Genomic DNA, 21,575 nt, shown 5'->3' on the forward strand with positions numbered 1-21,575 from the left:
CAGGAAAGAGTGGGAGACCTCAACACTGATTGCAAACCCACAAGGTCTCTCGAAATCAGGTTAAACATGGGGAAGGATACATTCTACATCTAACTGACAGGATGAAGCAATCCAACACCCAGCTACGAATGATGATAGACAATGTAAGGATTCACGGTGTTAGAGATGCCAGTCTTCAGCTCATTCAATTTACTCCAGATGATACAGAGAAATAGTTGAAGGCGTTGGACCTTGCAAAGAACTTGGGCTGAGCAATATATTAGCTGCACAAAGAACAAAGAAAATTACAGCACAGGAACAGGCCATTCGGCCCTCCAAGCCTGTGCCAACACAGATCCTCTATCTAAACCTGTTGCCTATTTTCCAAGGATCTGTATCCCTCTGCTCCCTGCACATTCATGTATCTGTCTAGATACATCTTGAATGATGTTAACGTGCCCACCTCGCCCACCTCCGCTGGCAACGTGTTCCAGGCACCCACCACTCTTTGCGTAAAGAACTTTACACACATATCTCCCTTAAACCTTTCCCCTCTCACCTTGAAATTGCGACCCCCTAGTAATTGAGTCCACTAATGGGAAGAAAGCTTCTTGCTATCCACCATGTCTCTACCTCATATGATTTTGTAGACCTCAATCAGGACCCCCCTCAACCTCCGTCTTCATAATGTAAATAATCCTAATCTACTCACCCTCTCTTCATAGCTAGTGCCCTCCAAACCAGGCAACATCCTGGTGAACCTCCTTTGCATCCTCTCCAAAGCATCCACATCCTCCTGGTAATGTGGCAACCAGAACGGTCCGCAGTATTCCAAATGTGGTGAACCAAAGTCCTATACAACTGTAACATGACCTGCCAACTCGGGTACTCAATACCCTGTCTGATGAATGAAAGCATGCCGTATGCCTTCTTGACTACTCTATCCACCTGTGTTGCCACCTTCAAGGTGCAATAGACCTAAATACCCAGATCTCTCTGTGCATCAATTTTCCCCAGGGCTTTTCCATTTATCGTATAGTTTGCTCTTGAATTGGATCTTCCAAAATGCATCACTTCACGTTTGCCTGGATTGAACTCCAACTGCCATTTCCCTACCCAACTTTCCAATCAACTTATATTCTGCTGCATTCTCCAACAGTCCCCTTCATTATCTGCTACTCCACCAATCTTAGTGTGATCTGCAAACTTCCTAATCAGACCATCTATACCTTCCTCCAGATCATTTATGTATATCACAAACAACAGTGGTCCCAATACGGATCCTGTCGAACACTACTGATCATAGTTCTCCAATTTGAGAAATTCCCTTCCACTACAACTCTCTGTCTCCTGTTGCCCAGTCAGTTCTCTATCCGTCTAGCTAGTACACCCTGGACTCCTTGCGAGTTCACTTTCTCCATCAGCCTACCATGAGGAACTCTATCAAAAGCCTTACTGAAATCCATGTATATGACGTCTACAGCCCTTCCCTCATCTATCAAATTTGTCACTTCCTCAAAGAATTCTATCAAGTTGGCAAGGCATGACCTTCCCTGCACAAAACCGTGCAGTCTATCAGTAATAAGCCCATTTTCTTCCAAATGTAAATAGATCTTATCCCTCAGTATCTTCTCCAACAGCTTCCCCACCACTGACATTAGGTTCACCAGTCTATAATTTTCTGGATAGTCCTTGCTACACTTCTTAAAAAAGGGGACAACGTTAGCAATTCTCAAGTTCTCCGGGACCTCATCCATGCTCAAGGATGCTGCAAAGATATCTGTTGAGGCCCCAGCTACTTCCTCTCTCACTTCCCTTAGGAACCTGGGATAGATCCCATCTGGACCTGGGGATTTGTTCACCCTCATGCCATTTAGAATACCCGACACTTCCCCGGCCTCCTTATGCTGACTTCACCGAGAGTAATCAAACATCAATCTCTAACACCAAAATGTTCAATGTTTCTCTCCTCAGTGAATACCGATACAAAGTATTTATTAGAATCTCACTCATTTTCTCTGACTCCCTGCATAACTTCTCCCTTTTGTCCTCCAGTGGGCCAACTCTTTCTCTAGTTACCCTTTTGCTCTTTATATATGAATAAAAAGCTTTGTGATTTTCCTTAACCCTGTCTGCTAAAGATATTTCATGACACTTTTTAGCTCTCTTAATTCCTCGTTTCAGATTGGCCCTACTTTCCTGACATTTTTCCAAAGTTTCATCTGTTTTCAGTCGCCTAGACCTTATACATGCTTCCTTTTCCCTCTTTGCTCATCTCACAACTTCCCCTGTCATCCATGGTTCCCTAATCTTGCCCTATCTATCCCTCATTTGCACAGGGACATGTCTGACCTGCACTCTAATCAACCTCTCCTTAAAAGCTTCCCACATATCAAATGTGGATTTATCTCAAACAGCTGCTCCCAATCCTCATGCCCGAGCTCCTGTTGAATTTTGCTATCGTTGGCCTTCTCCCAGTTCAACACTCTTCACTTAGTACATTCCTGCCTTTGTCCATCATTATTCTAAAACTTATGGAATTGTGATCACTATTCCCAAAGTAATCCCCTTCTGAAACTTCAACCACCTGGCCGGTGTCATTCCCCAACAACAAGTCCAGTATGGCCCCTTCCCGAGTTGGACTATTTACATTCTTCTCTAGAAAACCCGTCCGGATGCTCCTTACAAATTCTGCTCCATCTAAACATCTAACACTAAGTGAATCCCAGTCAATGTTGGGAAAATTAAAATCTTCCATCACCACTACCCTGTTGGTCCTACATCTTTCCATAATCTGTCTACGATTTTGTGCTTCTATCTCATGCTCACTGTTGGGAGGGCTGTAGTACAGCCCCAACATTTTTATCACACCCTTCCTATTTCTGAGCTGTGCCCATATTGCCTCACTGCTCAAATTCTCCATAGTGCCCTACTTCAGATCAGCTGTGATATCCTCTTTGACCAATAATGCAACTCCACCACCCCTTTTACCTCCCTCTCTATCCCCTGCCTAAAACATCTATTTCCTGGGATATTTAGTTACCAATTTTGTCCTTCCCTCAACCAAGTCTTAGTAATAGTAATAGCATCATACTCCCAGGTACTAATCCAAGCCGTAAGTTCATCTGCCTTGTCTACTACACTTCTCGCATTAAAACAAATGCACCTCAGACCACCCATCCCTCTGCATTCATCATCTGCTCTCTGCCTACTCTTCCCCTTAGCCACACTGACTTCATGATCTAGTTTCTTACAGGCTTTATTTACTACCTCCTTACTGTCCACTAACCTCCTCATTTGGTTCCCATCCCCAGCCCCAGCCCCACTAGTTTAAACCCTCCCCAACAGCATTAGTAAAAGCAGCCCCTAGGACAGTGGTTTCAGTCCTGCCCAGGTGTAGACCGTCTGATTTGTAATAGTCCCACCTCCTCCAGATCCGGTCCCAATGTCCCAAATATCTGAAGCCCTCCTTTCTGCACCATTTCTCAAGCCACTCATTTATCCTGCCTATTCTTTCATTTCTGCTCTGAGGAGCACATGGCACTGGCACCAATCCCGAGATTACGATCTCTGAGATCCTACTTTTTAACTTGGCTCCGAACTCCTTAAATTATGCTTGTAAGACCTCATCCATTTTTTTTACCTGTATCGTTGATGCCTATATGCACCACAACAGCTGGCTGTTCATCCTCCCTCTTCAGAATGTCCTGCAGTTGATCTGAGGTATCCCTAACCTGTCCACCTGGGAGGCAACATACCATTCGGGAGTCTCGTTTTCAACCACAGAACTGCCTATCCAGTCTAACAATTGAATCCCCTTTGGCTACAGATCTTCCACTCTTTTTCCTGCCCTTCTGTGCAACAGAGCCAGCCACGGCGCATGAACCTGGCTACTGCTGCCTTCCCCTGGTGAGCCATTTCCCTCAAGAGTATCCAAAACAATATACAGGGAGATGGCTGCTGCGGGCCCCTGCACTGCCTTCCTGCTTTTTTTCTGCTTTTTGATCACCCATTCCCTTTCTCCCTCAGCAATCCTAATCTGTGGTGTGACCAATTTGCTGTATGTGCTACCCACAACTTCCTCAACACAGCGGATGCTCCAAAGTGAGTCCATCCACAGCTTCAGAGCCATCATGCGGTCTAACAAGAGCTGCAGCTGGACACGCTTCCTACAAGTGTAGGAGTCAGGGACATCAGCTGCATCCCTGAGCTCCCACGTTGATCAAGAGGAGCATAACACGGTTCTGGGATCTCCTGCCATTTTTACTTTTAAGCTTAACTTAGCCCTACTATAAAATCAAATACTAGATAAATGAAATGGAAAAAGTTTGTACCAAATCACTCTACTTACTGGCACACAATAAAAAAAAACACTTGCCTTATCAACACACCAGAGAGTCTTTTGTTTTTGGTCAGAGGAGGAGGGCGGGTGGGAGACACAACACGTGTAGTGTCTTGGGTTTAGCCACTGTCCTAATATATCAGTTCACTCATGCTCTGAGAGTGCAATGCAACAGGTCCCACTCAACTGCACTGCCAAAATGAAGAGCTTACCTCCCAGCAGGCCCGTAGTCCTCGATCTCACCGCTCCCGCTGCTGCTGCTGCTGCAAAAAATGGAGTTCTGAAGATGAGTGCTCCAGAATTAGCTGTGCCCTGTTCCACAGCAGCTAAAGCTCTGAATATACCTGGCAAAGCAAAAATTACCCATGAATATTCTGGCCATTTAAGAGCAGGTAAATATCAGTTTGACCAGTTGTTGGCTGATTAGGTTGGAACATGAACAATGTTGTAGAAAGGGTCTGAAAACAAAAGATGCTGGAGACCACAATAGGTGAGGCATCATATGTGGAGAGAAGGCAAGCTAATTTTTCATATCTAAACATATTATTCACAATATATATTCATGATTTGGATGAGGGAACAATATGTATGATTTCAAAATTTACAGATGATGCCAAGTTGGGTGGGGGGAGGGTGAACTGTGACGAGGATCCAAAGATCCTTCAGCATGATCTGGACAGGTTGGGTGAGTGGGCGAATCAATGGCAGAGGCAGAATAATTTGGTAAATGTGAGGTTATTCACTTTGGAAGCAAAAACAGAAAAGCAGATTACTACCTGAATGGCTGTAAATTATGAGAAGGGAGTTTGCATTGGAATCTAGGCATCCTTCTACACTGGTCACTGAAGGTAAGCATGCTGGTGCAGCAGGCAGTAAAGTAGGCAAATGGTACGTTGGGCTTCATTGCAACAGTTTTGAGTACAGGAGCACTGACGTGTTGTTGCAGTTATACAGAGCCTTGGTGAGGCCACACCTAGAATATTGCATAGTTTTGATTTCCTTTTCTGAGGAAGGATGCTCATGGTCTGATGGCGTGCAGCAAAGGTTAAACAGGCTGATTTTAGGGATGGCGAGTCTGACATAGGAGGCGAGATTCACTAGATTGGGATTGTTTTCACTGGAGTTCAGACAGTTGAGGGGGAATCTCATAGAGACTTATAAAATTCTAACAGGACGAGACAGGGTAGATGCAGGGAGGATGATCCCAATGGTGGTTGTGTCCTGAACCAGGGTTCACAGTCTGAGGATTCAGGGCCGATCATTTAGGTTGGAGATGGGGAGACATTTCTTCACCCAAAGAGTGGTGAGCCTATGAACTTCGTTACCACAGCAAGTAGCTGATACCAAGCTGATGCCATTGAATATATTCAAGAGGCAGCTAGATATAGCACTTAGGGTGAATGGAGTCAGGGGTTATGGGGAGAAAGCAGGATTAGGCTATTGACTTGGATGATCAGCCATGATCATAATGAATGGCAGAGCAGGCTTGAAGAGTTGAATAGCCTCCTCCTGCTCCTATCTTCTATGTTTCTATGTGGAAAGGATCATTGGCTGTGCCATCAAATGACACTAACTCATCACTAACCTATTCACTGACATTCAGTTTGCGTTCCTGACTTTGTTTCAAACATGGACAATAGAGTTGGGTTCCAGAGGTGAAGTGAAAATGACATTAAGACCGATTGACCTTGTGGCATCAAGGAGCCTGAGCAAAACTCTTGCCAATGAGAATCAGGGAGAAAATTTTTCAATGGCTGCAATGGTGTCTAGCACAAAGGAAAGATAGGTGTGGTTTTTTGCAGGTCAGTCATTTGATCTCCAGGGCATCTCTGCAGGAGATCCTCAGGGGAGTGGTCTATGCCCAACCATCTTCAGACGCTTCGTGAATGAGCTGCATTACTGGTTCTCTTGATGGGTTTGTCACATACTAGCAAACTGGCTATTTTACCTTGACCTTCAGTGAAGGGGTTTTTTGGGAATGGTGATCAGAATTCATAATTTTTAAGATCATTAGAGAAAACCAGAAGACTCGTTCTTGGGTGAAAATGCTACATTGGCAGAAGGCTAATTAGAACAATATTAGGCAAGAACTGGAAAAATTGGATTGGGGGAAATTATTTTACTTCTTCTATATTCTTCACTGTAATCCATATAGCATCAATCAATGATTCCTTTAGGATATTATCCCACCTCTCAGGTGTGTTTGATTCTTTAACCTATGTTGCAATGACCCCTCGCTTTACTCACCTTGTCTAAAACTGGAAGCTTGCAGCTGCTAATCCTGCCTCTTTGAACCTTGTCTCAGTGATAACAATTTCATTATACTTCCAAACGTTTATCCATGGTTTCAGCTTGTTTGCCTTCTTTGGGTTCCTTACAATGAAATTTTTGCAATTCATGACCGAATAACCCCTTTGATGTTTCTGTTCACCTTTGTTTCCTCTCCTTTTCACACTTGCTTAATGATTTCCTGCCTTGCGTTTACAATATTGTTTCACTTCATTCTAAATCAGCATTCAAATTCACATTGCTCTCTCAGCCTGTTTTATACGCCCACAACACAGAATAATCTTTCACCTAATATCATGCATAACATCCAGATTTTCTTCCATACTCTCACACAGCTGCCGTTGTTGCCAGCCTCACACCCATCTCTTACTGCTTCATTATGCTTTGAGTATTTAGTTCCAACAGGACAATATCCAACCCTAGTGTTACATATCTGCTCCCATTCTCCACAGACCAAGGTGACCAGTACAGAACAGATAGGAGACAAGGCCACCTCCAGTCCCAGGGCCTTCCAGAGCAAGACTGTAAGCATCACAGAGGCTAGCTGCAATCAAACTCCTGGCATCCAGTACAATTGAGAACATTCAGGGCAATGGTTTTTTTCCTGCCTTGTGCCTCTTCTAAACTCCCAACTCACCACCTTCCTGCTGGTGGTGCATGATACACAAGCTGCTGATGGTGTGACTAGGAGTCTCTGGTTTCCCAGTGTCCGTCCCATCCCTTGCCTCAGCCCACCATTCTTCTCCTGATTTCTAGCTCACAGCTTCCAGTTCAGAGATGGGCATGGCACTTTCCTTGAAGGTGTGTATGTTTTTTGGGCCTGCACAGGGTGAAACATCTAAAACAGGCCGCAGGCAGGTAAGCGATAACTAATGGCCGAACTACTAGGTCACCAGAGGGAAAGGCTGCAGGTGAGTTCTGCTGCAAGGGTCTTTGATGATTACCTTGGTGGAGAAGTCTACAGGACAACACTGATGGCCATGCTCACTGGCATGTTGGGTTCATTGGCATATCACATCTGCCAGGGAGCTTCTTGTCAGTCTGAAGAAGCATGGAGGTTTTAGGCTCAAGTTGTTGCAACACATGGGATAGACATGCTTATATCTTGCTGAAGAAATGATACTTGCCCCATGATCTTTTAACTCACTGGGGCATGTGCTACCACTCCCATTAGGATATAACCCAAGCAGAGATTAGCTGATCCACACTGAGCAGGGTGAATAGTTAGCACGTTGCAGCATTCTCCAACTGAAGCACACGTTAAGGCCCTGGAGAAACCCTTTGTTTATTTCTCCATATATCAGGGATTATTTTAATCAGCATTTCAACAGAGTAGGTACTTCCCAAATCACTGTTCTAATCAGCAGGCATCATGCCTGTTCTAATCACTAAATATCCACTAATTTGACTTCTTGCTCCCAAAGATCTTTAATTCATTCAAAATTAATTCCAATTTCTGTTACCTGGCACAGACTCCTGCAGCATGCAATGCCCTTTGATGCTTTCTTGTATTTCATTAGTCATTCTGCTCACTACCTTCAAATTTCTGCGTACTTTGTTTTATAAATATCTATCAACCTATCTATCTATCTATCTATCTATCTATCTATCTATCTATCTATCTATCTATCTATCTATCTAACATCTACTGACCACCTGCATTCAAGTTCCCACTGACTTCATCTGTGCACTCAACTCCAGCTCATCAGAAACTGTTTTAGGGAATTGGAGCTGGAGCTGTACGAACTTCGGATCATTCGGGAGGCTGAGGGGGTGATAGAGAGGAGATATAAGGAGGTGGTCACACCTAAGGTACAGGAAAAAGGTAGCTGGGTGTCTGTCAGGAAGGGGAAAGGGAATAGGCAGACAGTGCAGGGATCCCCTGTGACCATTCCCCTCAATAACAAATATGCTGTTTTGGATACTGTTGGGGGGACAACTTACCAGGGGTAAGCCATTGGGTACAGGTCTCTGGCGCAGAGTCTGACCCTGTTGCTCAGAAGGGAAGGGGGGAGAGGAGGAGAGCATTAGGCATTGGGGACTCCATAGTTAGGGGGACAGACAGGAGGTTCTATAGAAATGAGAGAGACTCGCCATTGGTGTGTTGCCTCCCAGATGCCGGGGTCCATGATGTCTCGGATCGTATTTTCAGGATCCTTAACGGAGGGGGGAGTAGTCCCAAGCCAAGGTCCACATAGGCACCAATGACATAGGTAAGAAAAGGTATGGGGATGTAAGGCAGAAATTCAAGGATCTAGGGTGGAAGTTTAGAGCGAGAACAAGCAGAGTTGTTATCTCTGGTTTGTTACCCGTGCCACATGCTGGCGAGATGAGGAATAGGGAGAGAGGGCAGTTGCACACATGGCTACAGGGATGGTGCAGGAGGGAGGGTTTCAGATACCTGGATAATTGGGGCTCATTCTGGGGTGGGTGGGACCTCTACAAATGGGATGGCCCACACCTGAACTGGAGGGGTACCAATATCCTGGGGGGGAGAATTGCTAATGCTCTTCAGGAGGGTTTAAACTAATTCAGCAAAGGGATGGAAACCTGAATTGCAGCTCCGGTGTACAGGAGGTTGAGTGTAGTGAGGTCATGATTAAGGTTTCAAGGTTGCAGGAATTTACTGGTGTTCAGGAAGGTGGTTTGAAGTGCGTCTACTTCAATGCCAGAAGCATCTGGAATAATGTGGGTGAACTTGCAACATGGGTTGGTACCTGAGACTTCGATGTTGTGGCCATTTTGGAGGCATGGATAGAGCACGGACAGGAATGGTTGTTGCAGGTTCAGGGGTTTAGATGTTGCAGTAAGATCAGGGAAAGTGGTAAAAGAGGGTGAGGTGTGGCATTGTTAGTCAAGGACAGCACTACGGTGGCAGAAATGGCGTTTGATGAGGACTCGTCCACTGAGGTAGTATGGGCTGAAGTTAGAAACAGGAAAAGAGAGGCCACCCTGTTGAGAGTTTTCTATAGGCCTCCAAAAAGTTCCAGAGATGTAGAGGAAAGGATTGCAAAGATGATTCTGGATAAGAACAAAAGTAACAGGGTAGTTGTTATAGGGGATTTTAACTATTCAAATATTGACTGGAAACACTATAGTTCAAGTACTTTAGATGGGTCAGTTTTTGTCCAATGTGTGCAGGAGGGTTTCCTGACACAGTATGTAGACAGGCCAACAAGAGGCGAGCCACATTGGATTTGATACTGAGTAATGAACCAGGCCAGGTGTTAGATTTGGAGGTAGGTGAGCACTTTGATGATAGTGACCACAATGAGTTATGTTTACTTTAGTGATGGAAAGGGAGAGGTATGTATAGCAGGGCAAGAGTTATAGTCGGGGAAAAGGCAATTATGAGGTGATTAGGCAAGATTTAGGATGCATAGGATGTGGAAGGAAACTGCAGGGGCTGGCCTGAGTTGAAATGTGGAGCATGTTCAAGGAACAGCTACTGTGTGTCCTTGATAAGTATGTACCTGTCAGACAGAGAGGAAGGGGTCGAGCGAGGGTTGGTTTACTAAAGAAGTTGAATCTCTTGTCAATAAGAAGAAGGAGGCTTATGCAAAGATGAGGAGTGAAGGGTCAGTTAGGGCACTTGAGAGTTACAAGTTAGCTAGGAAGGAACTAAAGTGAGACTTAAGAAGAGCCAGGAGGGGACATGAGAAGTCTTTGGCAAGTAGGATCAAGGAAGATCTTAAAGCTTTCTATAGGTATGTCAGGAATAAAAGAATGACTAGAGTAAGATTAGGGCTAGGCAAGGACAGTAGTGGGAAGTTGTATGTGGTGTCTGAAGAGATAGGAGAGGTGTTACATGAATATTTTTCATCAGTATTCACACAGGAAAAATACAACGTTGTTGAGGGGAATACTGAAGTACAAGCTATTAGACTAGATGGGATTGAGGTTCATAAGGAGGAGGTGTTAGCAATTCTGGAATGTGTGAAAATAGATATGTCCCCTGGGCCAGATGGGATTTATCCTAGGATTCTCTGCAAGCTAGGGAGGAGATTGCAGAGCCTTTGACTTTTATCTTTATGTCATCATTGTTTACAGGAATAGTGCCAGAAGACTAGAGGACTTCAAATGTTGCCGTCTTGTTCAAGAAGGGGAATAGAAACAACCCTGGTAATGATAGACCAGGGAGCCTTGTTTTGGTTGTGGATAAAGTGTTGGAGAGGATTAAAAGAGATAGGATTTACAATTGTCTAGAAAGGAAATTTGGTTAGGGATAGTCAAAATGGTTTAGTGCAGGTTAGGTCATGCCTCACAATCCTTACTGAGTTCTTTGAGAAGGTGGCCAAACAAGTGGATGAGCATAAAGCGGTTGATGTAGTGTATATGGATTTCAATAAAGTGTTTGATAAGGTTCCCCACAGTAAGCTGCTGCAGAGAATACGGAGGCATGGGATTGAGGGTGATTTAGAAGTTTGACCCAAAAATTGGCTAGCTGTAAAGAGGACAGAGGGTGGTGGTTAATGGAAATGTTTATCTTGAAGTTCAGTTACTAGTGGTGTACCGCAAGGATCTGTTTTGGGGCCACTGCTGTTTGTCATTTTTATAAATGACCTAGGTGAGGGTGTAGAAGGATGGGTTAGTAAAATTGTGGATGACACTAAAGTCGGTGGAGTTGTGGATAGTGTGGAAGGATGTTGCAGTTTACAGAGAGACATAGATTAACTGCAGAGCTGGGCTGAGTGGCTGCAAATGGAGTTTAATGCAGAAAAGTGTGAGGTGATTCACTTTGGAAGGAGTCACATGAATACAGAGTACTGGGCTAATGGTAAGATTCTTGGTAGTGTGGATGAGCAGAGAGATCTCGGTGTCCATGTGCATGGATCCCTGAAAGTTGCTACCCAGGTTGATAGGGTTATTAAGAAGATGTATGGTGTGTTAGGTTTTCTTGGCAGAGGGATTGAGTTTCAGAGCCATGAGGTCATGTTGCTGCTGTACAAAACTCTGGTGTGGCTGCACTTGGAGTATTGCGTACAGTTCTGGTCGCCACATTATAGGAAGGATGTGGAATCATTGGGAAAGGGTGCAGAGGAGATTTACTAGGATGTTGCCTGGTATGGAGGGAAGACCTTATGAGGAAAGGCTGAGGGACTTGAAGCTGTTTTCTTCAGACAGAAGAAGGTTAAGAGGCGACTTAATAGAGACATTCAAGATAATCAGTGGATTAGATAGGGTGGGCAGTGACAGCCTTGTTCCTCGGATGGCGATGTCCAGTATGAGGTGACAAACCTTTAAATTGAGGGGTGATAGATATATGACAGAAGTCAGAGGTATGTTCTTTACTCAGAGAGTAGTAAGGGTGTGGAATGCCCCACCTGCAACAGTAGTAGACTCGCCAACTTTAAGAGCATTTAAATGGCCATTGGATAAATACAAGGATGATAATGGAATAGTGTAGGGTGGATGGGCTTCAGATTGGTTTCACAGGTTGGTGCAATATTGAGGGCCGAATGGCCTGTACTGCGCTGTAATGTTCAATGCTCTGTGTTCTTAGATCATTAGGGAAAAGGATAAGACTGGTTCTTGGGTGAAATTACTAAATTGGCAGAAGGCTAATTAGAACAATATTTGGCAACAACAAGAAAAATTGGACTGGGGACAATTGTTTGAAGGTAATCCATGTCTGACACAGGGGAGTCATTGAAAGGCCTGTTGACCAGAGTTCAGGACTAATATGTTCCTGTGAGGATAAAAGATAAAGATGGCAAGATTCAGGAACCTTGGATGACGAGAGATGTTGTAACAATGAGGCCCATGATGGACATGTCATCTAAAGAATGGGAGGGGATGTTGAAATGGTTCGCGACTGGGAGGTGCAGTTGTTTATTGCGAACCGAGCGCAGGTGTTCTGCAAAGCGGTCCCCAAGCCTCCGCTTGGTTTCCCCAATGTAGAGGAAGCCACACCGGGTACAATGGATACAGTATACCACATTGGCAGATGTGCAGGTGAACCTCTGCTTAATATGGAAAGTCATCTTGGGGCCTGGGATAGGGGTGAGGGAGGAGGTGTGGGGGCAAGTGTAGCATTTCCTGCAGTTGCACGGGAAGGTGCCGGGTGTGGTGGGGTTGGAGGGCAGTACCGCTTTGCAGAACACCTGCGCTCGGTTCACAAAAAACAACTGCACCTCCCAGTCACGAACCATTTCAACTCCCCCTCCCATTCTCTAGATGACATGTCCATCATGGGCTTCCTGCAGTGCCACAATGATGCCACCCGAAGGTTGCAGGAGCAGCAACACATATTCCGCTTGGGAACCCTGCAGCCCAATGGTATCAATGTGGACTCACCAGCTTCAAAGTTTCCCCTCCACCCACTGCATCCCAAAACCAGCCCAGCCTGTCTCTGCCTCCCTAACCTGTTCTTTCTCTCAACCATCCCTTCCTCCCACCCCAAGCCGCACCTCCATTTCCTACCTACTAACCTCATCTCACCTCCTTGACCTGTCTGTCTTCCCTGGACTGACCTATCCCCTCCCTACCTCCCCACCTATACTCTCCTCTCCAACTATCTTCTTTTCTCTCCATCTTCGGTCCGCCTCCCCCTCTCTCCCTATTTATTCCAGAACCCTCACCCCATCCCCCTCTCTGATGAAGGGTCTCAGCCCGAAACGTCAGCTTTTGTGCTCCTGAGATGCTGCTTGGCCTGCTGTGTTCATCCAGCTTCACACTTTATTATCTTGGTTTCTCCAGCATCTGCAGTTTCCATCATCACTGAATAGCACGCTAGCCTTCATTGGTGGGGTACTGAGTATAAAATTTGGTCAGTCATGTCCCAACTGTATAAGACTTTAGACAGGGCTCATTCGGGGTACCGTGTGCGGTTCTGGTTGGAACAATATAGGAAGAATGGAGAGACTTTGGATAAGATGTAAATAAGATTTACCAGGATGTTGTCTGGATTAGGTGTAAGGAGAGACTAGGCAAATTTAGATTGTTTTCACTGCAGCATCAGAGGCAGAAGAGCCATCTGATAAAGTGTATAAAATTATAAGAGGCATGGATAGGATGAATAGTTAGAATCTTTTTCCCAAGGTGGAAATGTCAAATACTTGAAGGTTTAGGTTTAAGGTAAGGGGGGAATGTTTAAAGGGGATGTACAAGGAATTGTTTTTAATACAGAGTATGAGAGGTGCCTGGAATGTGCTTCTGGGGGAAGTGATAGAGGCAAATATGACAGCAAGGTTTAAGAACCATTAAGACAGATCCACAAAAAGGCAGGGTATATAGGGATACAGAAGTTGTGCAGGCAAATGGGATTCATTTAGAATACTATTATGGCTGTCTTTGCTGTCCCTACCACCTGCTGCCTTTGGATGCTAGTTTTTTTTTGTGTTTCACCTCAGCATTAGCGTGTGGGAAGGGCATTGATGAACTGCTGTCTTTATGAATCTCATCCTAGTAATTCTCAAGAGATACACAGAACCATTTTGTCTTCTGAGCCAACACCTGTATTTACACTCCACACGAACCAGCTCTCAATCTATTTCATATCATCTTGTCAGTATCCTTCCTCCCTCATCTGTCCCTTGTATATTTTTCTAATTGCCTCATCATCATTTCTTTCCTCCTCACCTGTTCCATATAAAAATAAATTCCACATCTTCAACACTCTTCAAGTAAACAAGCTTTTCTGAACTCTTTATTGAATTTCTCACTGTTTTATTTTCCTGGTCCTTCTCTTTCAAGGTGAAGAGGGCTGTATTTATTGTGTAGGTTATTATCAGTCAATCTGATTTGCCAGCTTTTGTTTAAACCAGGTACAGGTTGATTCTGATTTTCAGAGCAATGACCCCCTGAGAAATTAACCAGTAAATGGCTGTCGCCTATTATGTTGAGTTGAAGCATGCACAATGTGTGTACAATATGGCGGTTAACTGTCAAACTTCATTCAGCTTTCTCCATGTAACATCCTTACCAATCAGAGTCCATTTGCTATCAAATCAGCAATCTCCTGTCATACAGCATTTTCTGTTGAATTGGTATTCTTGCCAATTGTCCTGATGAATGCAAGATGAAAGGCTTTAACAAACTATGTCTTTTTTTAACAATACACAACTTACATACTTCTTTAACATGTAAATGAACTCCTAAAATGACTATGGTTCTAAAATATGATATCAAAACTTGATAATCTGTTGGTACATTGGTTACATTTTGATAGCCTGGTTAGGTTCTGTTGTTGCTTTTAATAATCCATGTATGGAATGAGCTGCCAAAGGAAGTGTTTGAGGCAGATACAATTACAACTTTTAAAAGTCATTTGGAGATGTACATGCATTGGTAAGGTTTAGAAGGATACAGGCCAAGTCCAGGCAAATAGGACTCACCTAGTTTAGGAAAACTGGTGGGCATGGATGAGTAGGGCCAAAGGGCCTGTTTCCACCTTGTATGTCTGTAGGATTTTATGTGTCTATATTTCTATGATCACAGTGCATTATAGATTCTTACTTTCTCTGAGTTTGTATCTCCTCATTTGAAATTATTTTAATGTTTAGGGCTTCATTCTGCTCAGTTGATAAATTCTTTTGTATACCTTATTTCCCTCAGTATGAATAATATTTCCAAGTTCATGGTGCCTACACATTATGATATTGTTCTACTGATTTCTGTGTAAATATTAGTCCCTACAGACTGTCACTTCCCATCTTCCCAACTCCCCTTAACCCTGTTGTTTTCTGTTTTGTAACCAGATCCTTATCCTTTCTGCTTCTTAGCCCATAATTCCACTTGGTCTGATCCTATTCGTGAGCCTGCTCTGTGGCCGTTTATTGAAGGCATTTTGACAATCTACATTTATCACATCCACTGCATTGTCTTTGCTCTTTCTGTTACGTTTTCAAATGAGATTGGTGAAGCATGACCTTCTACTTTGAAATCCCTGTTGCCTGCGCTTTATTATAGTCTCAGTTTCATGATGTTTCTCTATTGCACTGTTGAGTAAAGATTCTATTATCTTTCCTATCACAGGAGGGATGGAAATGTAAAATTCAACAGTCTACAGCTATTGGGTGGAACAAAATGACAGTCATTGTGATAATGAAATATAGAGAATCTATAACATTACATAATCAACATCTTCAAAAATCAGAGATTGATGCATTAATGAATATTACTGATAAACCTTTAACAAGCAGATTTTTTAAAAACCTGCCTGTCATTTCTCTTTGTGCAACCTCTTTCTCCTTTTCTCTCTCATGATAAAACCATAATTTTAATTGTGACTTTAAAAAATAACCTATTAAAGCCTAGGAGCAATGGCTAGTGTACAGAAATAGTCATGAAGATGTTGCTAGCCAATTCAAGTTCTACTGCCAGCAAGCATGCCTTTCACTGTCAGTCAGTGTGCATTCCACTGATAGCCAGTGTAGATTCCACTGTTAGCCTGTGTGTATTTCACTGTCAGCCAGTGTGCATTTCACTGTCAGCCAGCATGCATTTCACTGTTGATGTTCATTTGCAAGATAGACTGTTTTCCACTGTCTTCTTGACTGGCCTCTCACATTTGTAGTTCCTTTAGCTTCACTTTCTGTAAAGTTCAATTGTCTAAATCTGAACTCACACAAACTCCTGTTCACCCACCATCCTGTAATCACTGACCAATGCAATTCAGTATTCATGGTTTCCTGAATACTCAAATGCCTGCTTCATCTCAGAACAATGCTGAAATGACATTGGTTCCAAATCTACATCTCAGAGGCTGAAGGATTTCAACATCGACATAATCTCAGCCGGAACTCAGGTCTTCTATCTGGATGCTTTTCAGTTTAATTAACTCATTATCTTATACATTTAAACATCAAGTTCAGTTACACAGAACAGAAAACAGCAAACATTAACCAAATGTCAAACACTCCATATTCTCACCACCCCCTTAAACTATTATTTTACATCATGTCTTTGCAAACAACATCATCATTTCTGAGAGTTCAACTCATCTGTTTTCTCTCAGGGCAATAATGGTCATTATGTAATGAAACTCTCTTTGATTTACAAACAGATTCACAAGTTTAATACACAGCTAAGCAAAATGTATTGAGATGTGTGACTAACATAATCTGTAAGGAAAGGAAATGGATACTCATTATCCTTGCCGTTGAAAAGCCAGCTGTCAAACTTCTAAACACCTAGTGTTTTCTACCCAGTGTTTGTACTGAACAACAATCTGTCCCTGATGGAAATGATGCAACTTATGGTTGTGATTTGGCTATTTGATGTGAACTCAATCATTGACTTCACCTTGTGATGTCCTTGCACTTGCCTGTTTGTCAAAGTGTGTTTTGCTTTACCTTGTTGCTTTGTGGTTTCTTCTGCTTTCACTCTGATATTTTTATTGACTGGTAGTGGCAGGTTAAGAATGGAAAGGGTGTACAAAAGTTGTGCCCTATCATAAGTTAAGTTGGCGTCTGTCCCGTCAGAGACCATATAGGCAGAGTACAATATGAATGGATTTTTTGAATGTTTTCCCTACCATCGAACATGTTCTCAGGCTGTCCTTGATCACATGCTGAATCGTTCATTGCCAACATTCAAATACAAGTTGCATTGCAATGCCAGATGGTGCTGAATTCCTTAACTTTGTATTCTGAAAACTGATTGGAGACAAGCTGGGATCAATTGCCCGTCGCATTAATGTCTGTAAGCTCCACTTTTTTAAATAAAGTGTCTGAAATGCCATTTATTGAAATGGTTATTCTGGAATTTATTGGAATAATTTCCAACAAAATGTTGCATAAATGAACAACAAGTAAAAATGTTAATTGCTAGGGGCTACTTGAACTACCACAAAAAATGTTTCCTGCATTGGATTTTTTTTACCTTTTGGGAATATAAACCGATGTGGAAGTCAAAATGCTACATAGTTCAGTATATGGATTTGGAGAGATTTGCAAGTTGTGCAATTTTTAGCTGTGAAAATCAATATGGCTGTTGGAGCAGTGAGATTGATACATTATTGAATCTGAGCAGGATCGGCAGATTTTGAGTGAAGGAAAGAAAAGCAGCTGGATGTTAGCCCTCAGATTGATCCAGCAGCAGTTTGCTACAGATCTGTAAGTGCAGAACAGTTTGCGATCTCCAGAGTCAGAAAGCTGAAACCATCCATCTCTCCCTTCTTTTGGCACAAGTGAAAAAGTAAGAAAGTTTTAAAGGGGGCATTCTAACAAGAAAAGACCTTGATTCACCTGATCAATTATTGAACTAGTTTGATTTGGTTTGATTTGATTTATTATTGTCACACATACTGAGATACAATGAAAAGTATTGTTTTATGTGCTATACAGGAAGCATGTGTGAGGTTTAGGAAACTGAAGACGGACAGAACCCCCCAAAAATACAAAGAGAGTAAGAAAAAACTCAGACAAGGAATTAGAAAAGGGACCATGAAATGCCTTTTGCAAACAGCATTAAGGAAAATCTCAAGCTGTTTTACACATATATAAAGAGCAAGACAGCTGCAAGGGAAAGTACTGGCACACTCAACAATAAAGGAAGGAATTTATATGTGGATCCGAGCGAAATGGGTGAGGTTCCAAACAAATATTTTGCATTGGTATTCACAAAGGTTGTGGTGGATGGTGAGTCTTGTTGGGATAAGTGATATTCTGGGGCATATCAATTTAAAAATGGAGAAGGTGTTGGGTACTTTAAAAAGCATTATGGTAGCCAAGATCCCAGGACCTGATGAGATCTATCCCAGTACACTGAGGGAGGCAGGTAATGAATTTGCTGGGCCTTGTATGAAATCTTTGTCTTCTCTTTAGTCACAGGAAAGGTTCCAGAGGACTGGAGAATAGCCAACGTTGTTCCTTAGTTTAAGAAAGACAACAGGAATAATCCGAGAAATTATAGGTCGGCAAGTCTTTGTCAGGGCTAAGGAGATTATCAGAGAAGATTCTTAGGGAGGGGATTTATTCACATTTGGAAAAATATGAACCTACTAATGATAGTCAGCAAGGCTTTGTGTTGGCAAGGTTGTGTCTCACGAACTCAGTTAAGGTTGACATAGAAGACTGATATTGGAAGAGCAACAGATGTTTTCCAAAGGGGCTTTACCAAGGCTTTTGACAAGGTCTCTCATGGCAGGCTGTTACAAAGATGAAGTCATATAGGATCCATGGTGAGCTGGTAAGATGGATGTAGAACTGGCTTAGTCATAGAAGACAGAAAGTAGTGGTGGAAGGGTATTTTTCCAATTGGTATTCCACAGGGGACAATTTTGGGACCCCCTGTTGCTTGTAATATATTTCAATGATTTTGAGGAGAATATGGATGGCCTGATTAGTGAGTTTACTGGCCACACAAAGATTGTGGAAGCTGCAGCTAGTGAGGAAAATTATCAATGGATATGGTAGGCTGGAGACTTTGACAGAGAAATGGCAGATGGAGTTTAACACGGACAAATGTGAAGTGATGCATTTTGTAAGGTCTAATAGAGGAGGGACGCATACAATAAATAGCGGAACCCTGGGAAGCAATAACTTATAGAGGAGTCTCGGTCTACAGGTCCACAGTTCATGAAAGTGGCAAAATAAGTGGATGGGGTGGCCAAGAAGGAACTTGCTTGCCCTCATTGGTCATGGCATAGAGAATAAAAATTGGTGTGGAAGAAAAATTTTACATTGCAAGGGTAGACAGGAATTTAGGCCAAGACAGAAATTACATCGCAAAGGTCGATGGGAATTTAGGCCAAGATTGAAAAGGCAGCCTTGGGAGAAACTGATGGTATAGACAAAGAATCTTAATTAGTCAACATGTGGCATTTTAATGAGCTTAGCAGAAGCCGTGAGTTACTCAGACCATGTTATCACTATGTGCATGTTATCTTAGCTAGAGTTAGAGAAGAATCTTTTGATGTATTGTCACTATACTAAAGTTTTAGGCTGAATTAGAGATGTCCCTTGAATACCTGTGGAGCCTAGTTACTGACAAGCTAGAGCTTCAATCAAACTGTATATCACTTCCCATGCTAGCTGCATGCCGAAGGTCATTTGAAGAAGTAACTATTTAGGTATATGTAAGACAGCATTCCTGTTGCCTCGAGCAGCAGCAGTTTTCTTTAAGCTTGCAATGAATGAATCAACAAACACAAGGTGTCACGGGAACACCCTGCTCTGAAGTTAATGGTATGAAGGAGATTGTTATACTCTGTATTAGCAGAGTCGGGTGCTGGTGGAGATCGACACTCATTCTCCTTGGTGCCAAGTAACAAAATAAACTGCTTCGAATGGGAGCTGGAGTCAAGTGTCATTATTAGTTAAATAGAAATAACAATTTCTACAACAAGTGGCAAGTCATGATGCAGTTGTACAGAGCTTTAGTTAGGCCACATTTGGAATATTTCATACAGTTCTAGTTGCCACACTATAAGAAGTTGTGGAGGCTTTGGAGACGATACAGAAATGGTTTACCAGGATATTGCCTGGTGTGGCGGGTATTAGCTATGAGACCAGCCTGGAAAAACTTGGTTTATTTTCACTTGAACATTGAAGGATGAGGGGCAACCTGAACGAAGTTTACAAAATTGGGAAATATATAGATAGAATGGATAGTTGAAGTCTTTTTCCCTGGGTAGAAATTTCAATTACTAGGAGGTAAAAGGGGGTAAGCTTAATGGAGATATGAAAGGAAATTTTTTCAACAGAGAGTGCCTGGAATGTACTGCCAGAGAAGATGATGGCCGAGGATAAAATAGTAACATTTAAGCGGCATCTCAGCAGATATATGAGTCGGCAAAGAAAAGAGGGTCATTGACCATGTTAAGGCAAACAGTTGTTTTTAGCTTAGAAAGGTATCGTGTATCAGTGCAGTCTTGATGAGCTGAAGGGACTGTTCCTGTGGTGTACTGTTCTTTGTTATTTGTGTGTGTTTGTGTTCTTGGGATTTTAAAAGGAGTGTAGCTTGAGTCATGTAAGAATAGGTTAGTAACACTTTTTTTCCTCTGCCACCCAATAAAATTATGAATGTTTACAATAGAATTGTTTACTGTGAATGTTGAAACCTGATGTGGATAGATTTTTCCCCGAAAATCAGTCAGACAAATTAGCCATCTTGGTGATCTCATCAGGAGATTACAGATTTTGGGACATCTTGGCGAACGCTGGGGCATGATTATCAGTGCACCCTTCCCTGTTAAGTTGCGACATTACTTGGAGTTGTTGCCATTATTTTGTTGGCCATGGGGCCAATTGTAGAAGTACAGGATGAGGTTTATTTAATCGCTCACTGAGTTTATTAGCTATGAGGTTTCTAATGAACTCTGTCATTCAGTGGTCTATTGCTGGCAATCAGACTTCTTCACAGGATTGGTGTTCAATCGTCACATCAGTCATCAACCTTTTTGGACAAGAATTGATACACATTGCTATAGCAATTTCAGGATAACTCCTGACTCCCCACCTGAAATACAGAGATCATCAAACAGTGCAAATTAATTGCGTACCCTCTGGTACGGGAGCAGTTTATCCATTCAATTTTAAGCTACAAACCCGTTTTCTGATTCAGCCTCTAGACCATTCTCACAGAAAAGGAATTGTGATTGTGTGCAAAATAACTGCAGTCTAGTCGTCTTCAACATCACAAATTACTCTGTCAATGTCCAAACTGTCTTAGATAATAGCATGACTCAGTATGTCAGTGTTCACTTGCATGAACCAGCAAGATATTTCGCCTCATTGTTGTACTGACAACTACAATCTGAACATCAATAGATTTGGAGAGGTTGATGACCAGATCCAGATGTGGTTAACAATGTAGGCAGTACTTGCTGATTTATGTCAAGTAATTTTTCTACCAAAGAGATATTTGTGCCAATGAGCATGGATGCAGCAATATTCCCATTCTCCTGCTGAATATTTGTATTGGTGATCAATCCATCATTGATCACACAGCGATTTGATGTTTAATTCTTCTAATGTATATAAGAGGACAATAACAATCATATTTTCTGTTGTAACATACC

The sequence above is a fragment of the Stegostoma tigrinum genome, chromosome 15 (genome assembly GCF_030684315.1).
Source record: "Stegostoma tigrinum isolate sSteTig4 chromosome 15, sSteTig4.hap1, whole genome shotgun sequence".
NCBI lineage: Eukaryota > Metazoa > Chordata > Chondrichthyes > Orectolobiformes > Stegostomatidae > Stegostoma > Stegostoma tigrinum.